Raw genomic sequence first — 9,857 nt, forward strand, 5'->3', positions numbered from 1 at the left:
AAATTGGACAAATAGTACCAATTCTACTTTATGTCCACTTTTTAGTGAAGACTAATTATACAATAGTTTAAAATTGTAAAACTAATTTACAAATGATATAAGCTGAGTAATAATATTAGCAATTAGATGTATTTGTTTAAAGTCAGAATAAAATTAGGACACAGAGCTTCAGGAAGGAAAATTTTGGCTCATGATAAGGAAAAACTTCATAGCAAGATTTATTGTTTGACAATAAAATTAGCTATAGTAAGCTCTGTCACCAAAAATATTAAACATAATTAGATAACTATTTGGGGACATTTGATTTGATCTTTCTATGAATCTTTAAATTGTGTAAGGGTCTATTAAATAATATGTATGTTATAGTAGCAATGGAAGCACATTATAATGTTTAGAAATTATGTGTAAAACAAAGAACTATTAATGGAAATTTAAATAAATGGAGAGATATGCCCAACTTAATATTGTGAAGATGTCATTATCTCCAAATTGGTTGATAAGTTCGACACAATCCCAGAAAAATCCTAAAAGTCTTTCCACAGCACTCATTAACATGATTGTATATTTTATAAAGAAGGGTGAAGGGCTTGGAGAAGCAGGGCAGTCAAAGATGTTTTAACTGGCACTGGATTTATTCTTCGTAAACAGCCATAACATTGGAAAAACTACATGAAGCAAACTATGTAATATTATTCCCAAGCATTATACAATAGAAGGATCAGAATGGTGAGCTCTGTATTTTTTTCTGGCTTCCTGACTAGGGCCTTCTGTAGGTACCTTTCCCTACCAAGTTGCAGACAGGTGGAGCCCACAGTGAGCAGTGATGTCATTGAACTGAAGGGGTGAAGACTGGAGTTCCAGGGTGTTGATGTGGCTGGAACTTGTGGACTTAGGTGTCAAAGAAGAGAGAGCGCCATATGATGTTGGCAGTGGGGCAGAATTCTGCATGGGGGTTCACTTCAGGTCCTGATCAGGTGTCAACAAAGTATAACAAGGCCGGAAAGAAATTGGTTACTCTATTGCTTACAGCTAATTTACAGCTGTATGTTGTGAAGTAATGGAAGACTTGGAGCTCCAACCCGGCCTGAGCAGAGAGACTTTGCTGGGAACCTCAGGCATTCAGTGGAGACCTTAATAAAGTCATTTCTTAAGATAAAGGTCTATACCATATTCTGAAGAAAGAACCATATCCTCAAATACAGAGCATAACCAAAATAAGCTATCCCTAAAAGGATAAAATAACAATTAGTATGAATAGAACAAAATTTAGTTGCAAGATTAAAAGCAAAACCAATTTTCCTTCCTTGAAGAAACACAACACAATCTAGATTTTTGACTATGTATCATCTACACAGTGTGCAATAAAAAGAAAAGTTACATGCCAAAAAGCACAAAAATTAGGCTTATATTAAGGAGAAAAATAATTAATAGAACTAACCCTAAGATGAAGCTTCATGCTGTCACTTAAGAATCCAGAGAAAGAAGAACAATTTAAACCCCCAAAAGGCAGAAATAGTATAACAAAAAGAAAGAAGATCAGTGAAATAGCAAATTAATAATTGTTTAAAATCAATAAAATCTAAAGTTGTTTTTTGAAAAACCGTAAGAGTAAAATTTATAAACCTTTAACTAGACTGACCAAGAAAATAGAGTACCCAAAATATTTGTAATAGGATGAAGTTGAAATAATGCTGTAAATCCTACAGCTATTAAAAAAAATCATATTACTTATACTTTCTGCCAATAAATTTGACAAAAGGATGAAATGGACACATTTGTTGAAAGATTCAAATTATCAAAACTGGAAAAAAATAAGACAGAGAAAATCTGAAAAACCCTGTTTCTCTCACATTAAAATTTCAGTTAAACCTTCCCAATCTCTATGCCCAGATGGCTTCACTGGTGAATTTGGTAGTATGTTTAAAGAAATAGTACAAATTTCACACAGCCTTTTGCAGTAATTAGAGTATAGGATACTTGTCTCACTTTGTGAGGTCAGATTATTTTAATAGCAAAGCCAGACAAAGACTGTAATGAGTCTTACTTGAGTTTTTGATGTTTGTGACGGCTTTTAAATCCCCCCTCTTGACTTTCTCTTTGCGCCCCACATTTTGACAAACTGAAAAGAAAACCTGGGCATTTTATCCTTTGGCACTAGATCTGTATTAAAGGTCTTCCCTGCTCACCTCAGATAAGCCTATCGTGTACATAATAAGCCTTTCCGTAATGTTTCGGTGTGTGTGTAGCATCACCAGTCTTGACATCCAGTGATGCTTTGGCTGAGGAGTTCGACTGTTTCTGTAGCTGACTATAAAAATGGCATTACAAAGCCAAATCTATAGATGAACCACTTTCATGTGCATAGATGCAATAACCTCAACAAAATATTAGCAAATAAAGATAAGCAATATAGAAATATATCATGGCCAAGTGAGAATCATCCCAAAAATGCAAGGTTGGCTTTACATTGGAAAACCAATTAATTCACTTCACCATATTAACAGAATAAAGAAAAAAAATTACACTGTCATCTAGTTATCAGCAGTGAATGCGTATGGCTCTGTGGCAAATTCAATCTTTGTCTCCTCAGAGAAAAGAATTCAGCTAAGGGGCAGAAGTAGGTTTAAGGCAGAGAGAGAGACTGCAAGTTTCAGAGCAGGAGACAGAGTTGATTAAAAAGTTTTAGAGCAGGAATGAAAGGAAGCAAAGTACACTTGGAAGATGGCCAAGTGGGTGACTTGAAAGATTCAAGTGTCTCATTCAACACTGGACTTGGGGTTTTATACACTGGCTTGGTTCTGGGGTTTGTGTTTCTACTCCCTTTTTCCCTTGGGGCAGGCTGTCCATATGCTCAGTGGCCTGCCAGCCCTTGGGAGGGGCTGCACATGCAGTGTGTTTACTGCAGTTGTGTATATACTCGCTTGAGGCATTTTTCCCTTACCAGTTGAGCGTTCTTAGACGAATATCATATACCAATTAAGCTTCACCGTTTTGCCACTTAGTGTGCATGCTTGAACCCACTCACTCAACCCCTGAGAGCTTCTCTGGAAGCTGCTGATCACCAGTTTCAGGTATTTTCTCTCTGTTGGGAGACTGTCTTTCCCTGGCATTGGCTGTGACTAATTATCATTTTAGAGACAAAATTTAGCAATCACCTGACCATCACTTGATGGTTGCCTGACACTCCTGGATAGGGATGCTCTCCTGCCCTGCTCATGTCTGCCTAACTACTTACTTGAACAATCTACAGAGATGTAAAATAATACATATTTAACAAATTCCAACATCAATTTATTACACAAACTCTCAGAAAACTAGGAATAGAAGGGCACTCTCTCAACCTCACAAAAATTTCTAGAAATGACAATGACAAACTACAGCTAGAATCATTCTTAATGATGAAAGACTGAACATGTTTTCACTAAAATTGATAAAATAGCAACAACTTTATTCCCATTACGTTTATTCAACATTGCACTTGGAGTTCTAGCCAGTGTACTAAGATAAGAAAAGAAATTAAGGTGTGCATATTAGATAGGAAAAAGTAAAAATATCTTTATTTGTAATTGATGTAATCATCTATGTAAAACAAAAACAAAACAGCCTATGAGGAATTTCTAAGAAAGTTACTAGAACTAATCAGTTAACTCTTTAGATTACAGAAAATCTACAAAAAAACTGGTAGATTTTATCTACTTCTAGATCTAGTAAGTGAATTAGTGAGAATACACAATCTGGAGACAATATACAGAAATCAATTGTCATTGCAGGTATTAACAACAAATAATTGGAAATGGAATTTTAGAAAAGCAATACCATTTATAATAGGATAAAAATATGAAATGGTTAGGGATACATTTTTTAAATTCATGCAAGTTGCATACTTTAAAAACTAAAACATTACTGAAGAAATTAAGAACATGTTAAATGAATAGAAAGATGTACTGTATTCATCTGTCTAAAGCCTCAATACTACTCAAGTCAATTCTCCTCACATTGAGCTATATATTCAGTGCAACCCCAATCTAAAGCTCTTCAAAGTTTGCCTTTTTCAGACATCGAAGAGCAAATTTTAAAATTAATATGGAAATTTATATGCACATACAGTGATGGCAATTTGACCAATGGATCAAGTAGACGACCCACATACTTATGGAAGTTTATATGGAACTGGTATCTGAGATTGGGAAAGAAGTATATGTTCAATATATGAAGTTGAAAAAATGATTATCCTTATGAAAAGAAAAAAGGAGAGATTAAATTGAATCTTCATCTTCACAAAATGAAAAAAAAAAACTCCAAATTAAACACCATTTTAATTAAATGTTTTAAATGTTTAGAAACAATTTAAAATTCCTAGTAAAATATATAGATTGATATTATTTAGATCTACTGATCTAAATCAATGCAAAATGGCTTGCTTATTGAAAAAGATTAATTCAGTGTATCACACTAGGTTTAACTTTGTTCTTCAACATAAAGTAAAATAGTGATATGGTTTGACCTTGTCTCCCATCCAAATCTCATGTCGAATTATATTCTCCAATGTTGGAGGAGGGGCCTGTTGGGAGGTAATTGGATCATGAACAGGTTTATTTAGCCCTTGCTGTTCTTGTGATAGTGAATGAGTTCTCATAAGATCTTGTTGTTTAAAAGTGTGCAGCACTTCCCCATTCTCTCTATTCCTCCTGCTCCAGCCATGTGGGACGTGCCTGCATCTCTTTCACCTTCTGCCATTATTGCACGTTTCCTGAGGCCTTCCCAGCCATGCTTCCTGTGGTGCCTGCACAACCATGAGCCAATTAAACCTCTTTTCTTTATAAATTACCCAGTCTCAGGTAGTTCGTTATCAGTCTCAGGTAGTTCTATATAGCCATGTAAGAATGGACTAATACAAATAGTAAAATGACAAATTACCAAATGACAGAAGGAATTTATAAAGGACAAAACTAACAAGGATCAGTAGCAAGCACAGTATATAAAAGGAGCTCTTCAAAATTAATAAAGAAAGCACAGATAACTTTTGACTTTTGAGGAAAATGGGCAAAAAAGATGAATAGCCATTTCATAAAAGAGAAAATAAATAGGCCAAATATCATTAAAACTAGAGATATGAAAATGGAATCTGCTTCTATTCCTATTTATTTAGGAAAAAAATTTGAAAATATCAAATATTGGAGTGATTATGGAATCACAGAATCCCTTTCAAATTGCCCATAAATTGGAGCAACCATTTTGGAAAACAGTTTGGTATTTTCATGTAAAGTTAAACATTTGTTAACCTACGTTTTCGTAATTGTTGTCTGAGAGCTACAGAATACACATGCAAGGATATTCATTTGAGTTCTATTCACAATAGCAAAAACCCGGATAGAACTCATGAACAGAAAGTGCAGAGCATGAATAAACTCTGGTGTCTTCACACAGTGGAATACAGTAAGACATTATGGATCGATCTAAGCAAAATAATATTCAGTGCAGAAAATAAGTTTCGAAGGATTACATCCGTCATAATACCCTTTTATAAAGTTAAAAACAACCATGATTTTTAAAACAATTCATTGTAGCAGTACTTAGAGATGCAATAGATTGACCTCAAAAGGAAGGAAGGGAGGAAGGAAAGGAAAGAAGGACAAAAGGAAAGAAAGATTAACCTGAGATACAAGTAGATAATTACCTAATGGTGAAGGCAAGGGAAGGGGATGGGGCCATATAATTAAATGTAAGTTATTTGTTAGGTTCTAATGTTTTGCTTTGGCTAATGGAAGATTAGGTGTATTTTAAATTATTCAAATAAACAAAACAAATAAAGATGAGCCATGCGTGAGCCACTGAGGATGCCATAAATCAAGAACTTCAAGTAATTCAGCTCCACGCCTCTGAGAACCAGAAAAAAAATATATTTAAATAAAAAGAAAATAAGGGGACAATATTATTTAAGAAATGTTTACAAAAAATGTTCCATTCTCCAATAATTCTGTAACGCTACTATAAGCTTACTGTTTCTTTCCAAAATTTTCACCTACATGAAAGTTTTTCTTCGCAACATTTTAATTATGCTGCATTTACATGTTTGTATATAATGTTTTCATTTAATTTCATTTCAGAAGATTATAGTGTTGGGGGTCATTTGTTCTTACTATTTTTGATGCTTCTAAGGCAGAAAGTAAATTAGGAAGGTTTCCATTCCTAAGTGCCTGGAAGACTCTTGTTGCCAAGCAGTGACATAAAGCCTTTACAGCTCAAGGATGGTGTGGTTTTCAGATTTGTGCTTCGGACACGATAGACATGAAATAATGGAATTCCATCTGTGACCTACATTCTAATGTTTCTACTTTCTTGCCGAAGGCATCTAACTAGTCATGGTAACTTGCCCGTTTTCTTCTTTGGTAGATTGGACGCGGTGAACGAGCCATTTGTGGGTATCGTGTTGATTCTTTTTCATTCTTCTGACACAGAATGTGTTTTGTATAACCTCAAACACACCAAACTGCAGAAGAATCTGTACCTGTATTTCCTCCTACAGGAAATGATCATCACCATCACCACCGCCACTTCTGCCTAGCTCTTTCTCTCCCTCAAACTTTCATCTCTGCCAAAATGGTGTCTTCACAAGTTGGACTCTGACCACCCCCTCTCAATTTGTTCCACCCTCTTTCTCCCACATGAGGTGTTCTATCCTTGTGAAATATTTCTAACATACAAGCCTCTGAATTTTTGTTTAGCCTTTTTGCCCCTCTTGACTTGAAGCTCCATGAAGGCAGAAGCCACAGGTACCCTGTTCTCTCAGCCTTCCCAGACTTGCAGGGGCCACTTCCCTTGCCCATTGTAGGCTCTCGGTCAATAGTTGAATTACTGTGAACAAAGAGCGTGTCAGCTGGCTTGGAAATTGTCTGGCATTAGTTTGATAACTGTGGTCATCTGTAGCCTGAATGGAACAACTCCCCTGATTCTTCTTAATGAGAAGAGTGACTCTGGGTCACTGTGGCTGGCTCTCATGCCTCTGCTGGCATGGATTTTGATGGGAGCAATGAACTTGAAATCCATAAGAAAACTCATGTTTTTCAATGTAGTCCCATAGCATTATTTATTTTTCTCTTTGAAAAGCTTTTATTTAAACAGTGATTTTTATAACAGTATTTAGAATACAGTTCACCTGTATGTAGCTGGCAGGTTTTGAAATGGGGTTAACTTTTATCTCACACACAGACACAGACACACACACACAAGCATTTGGAAATGGATAAAGTTTTTCTTGCATTTATTTTAACATAGCAGAGAACATATTTCTCCTCATCTTTGAGTAGGTGAAGGGCCTTCTTCATTTTTGAGGGGGCCTAAGCAAATTTGGTTTCACTGAGTAATTGTGTCTTTTCATCCATGTGACGCTGATCTCTGTCACATTTTTCTCTCCTTGTTGACCATGCATATTCCTTACCTTGCCTACATCCTAGCAGTATCCTTTTAGCAGAGATTTTGTAAATTCTGCTGTTCTCGTTGCATGATCCTTTTTGGATATAAGTATTTTATTGATGTGTCAGAGATCCTATGTGTCTGCTTTACTCTTGGGTAGAAAGAGTTGTATTCAGATCTGCATTTGATTCCAAAAACTGTTCATTCTGCAAAAATCTCCGTGGAGGGAAGATTCAAGTTTATCTGGTTTGCTGCTGAACCATCAACAATGTGCACAGTGCCTGGCTTGCAGTGGAAGATATAAATAATGTTAGACAAAGTAAAGATTAAGAAAATCGTTCCTGCCTATCCGTGAGAGGGAAGAGGGCCACGCTTGAGAGCGGGCCAAGCCCCACAGAGGGGGACATGGGTGCTCCTTCTGATCAGAACTCAGCCAGGTGTGGTTTTCAGATTTGTGCTTAGGACACCATAGCCATGAAATAATGGAATTCCATCTGTGACCTACATTTCCATGCTTCCGCTTTCTTGGCAAAGGCATCTGACTAGCAATGGTAACTTGTCTGTTTTCTTCCTTGGTAGATATCTCTGAGAGCTGCCATCTGAGGACTGTTATTGAGTTCTGCACTTAAGGTTTCAAATCTAAAAGTCACAAGCTCATTATAGACATATTTATTCCCTACAAGTGTTTTTTGGACCTAAACAGATGGTTTGGACACCACCCAGGCTAGTTTAGTCAGATCTTTTTTATATCCAAACAATATTTTATTATCATGACGAAATTGTAGAGCACAACAAATAATGTAAATGCTATTTATTGGCACTTACAAAATTTCCGTTTCGAAAAGTCACCAGAATTAAACTCTTCCAAGCATGCAAATATCGACTACTTTTTCTTAATTTGTCTCAGTGAATATAAAAATTAATAACTTGTTGAGATATGTCTAAGTTAACAGATTATACCTTTCTAGCACTGGTGACATCATTTATATTGTTCATTTATTCATTCAATCTATAAATAATTATTGAGAGTTCATTATATGAACACTGTGTTAGACACACTAAAAAGGATACAAATGCAATTCACACCACCGTTCTTTCATCAAAGAGTACTAAAGAGAGTTGGAGAGAGAAGCCATGTTTGTGCATGGCTAAGATACCAAACTTAAAGTGTATAAAGACCATCAAGAGGGGTATGAAGAAGCGGGTGTTGCCATACAGAGAGAAAGTAATACAATCATTACCATCCAGGAACAGCATCCCACACCTGTGCCCCCAGCACTTTGGGAAGCTGAGGCGGGAGAATAGCTTGAGCTCAGTAGTTTAAGACTAGCCTGGGAAACATGGGGAGACCCCTGACCCTGCAAAAAATACAAAAATTAGGTGGATGTGGTGGCACAGGCCAGTAGTCCAAGCTACTCGGGAGGCTGAGCTGGGAAGATAGGTTGAGCCTGGGAGGTTGAGCCTGCAGTGAGCTGTGTTCATGCCACTGCATTCCAGTCTGGGTGACAAAGTGAGACCCTGTCTCAAAAAAAAAAAAAAAAAAGAGTATTACCAATGTTTGGACCTCTGCTGAGGCAATGATCAGAAGAGCTCTTAATCCCTATAAGTCTTTGAAGAGCCCTTAGATCTCACTTTGAATAAAGCATATCATCAAACCTTAATATCAATGAAAAGATGTAAATAAGGAAGTGCAGACAATTCAAAGCATCCGTTCATCAACTTAATATTATTTCCCCTCCTAAATGTTAAGAGCTCAACTCCATGCCAAGTCAGTCACAGGGCACCGTAACACCATTTCCAAAGTGTATTTGAAAGCACACAATTTACAGCTGGAGATGGAGAATGTGTTGTCAAAAATATTGACAATATTTTATTTCTCCTCCTCGGTTAGACTCAATATGAGGTTTTTAAGTTTTTGATGACTTGTGTTTTTGCAGAGAAGAAAGGAATCTTGGAGGTAACCATGGTGATGTGGGTCTCTTACCACTGACCTTCAGGGTATCTTTCCTGCTGCATCAAGAGAACACAATACCTCGTGGAATGAGAGAGAAATCAGCACATGCCCTATTTAAAGTGAACATAATTCTGACTTCTTTTTAATGCTAAGAATCCATGAAATGAGCTGTTTCCAAAAAGTCGCCGTGGTGAATGTCACATGTCACCCTCTCCCATGTAGATCTGGAAAAGGCATCCATCCATCCCATGGTCCATGTGCTGTGGCCGCCTTCCAGTGCTCCCCCCTGCACTTCACACCTCTAACCCTGAGTCAGTGCAGCCCTCTCCTGATTCAAGCTGTTATCTTGGTTTGTGGAGACAATCTGTTTGAAAATATGCAGTTTCAGCTTCTACGCAGTTCATAAATGGAGCCACTTTCGCTAGCTCTCCCTAGACCTTATTCAGAGTATTGTTTCTTGCCAATGTATCTCTGGATATGTGCACTACTG

The sequence above is a fragment of the Macaca mulatta genome, chromosome 13, assembly GCF_049350105.2.
Source record: "Macaca mulatta isolate MMU2019108-1 chromosome 13, T2T-MMU8v2.0, whole genome shotgun sequence".
NCBI lineage: Eukaryota > Metazoa > Chordata > Mammalia > Primates > Cercopithecidae > Macaca > Macaca mulatta.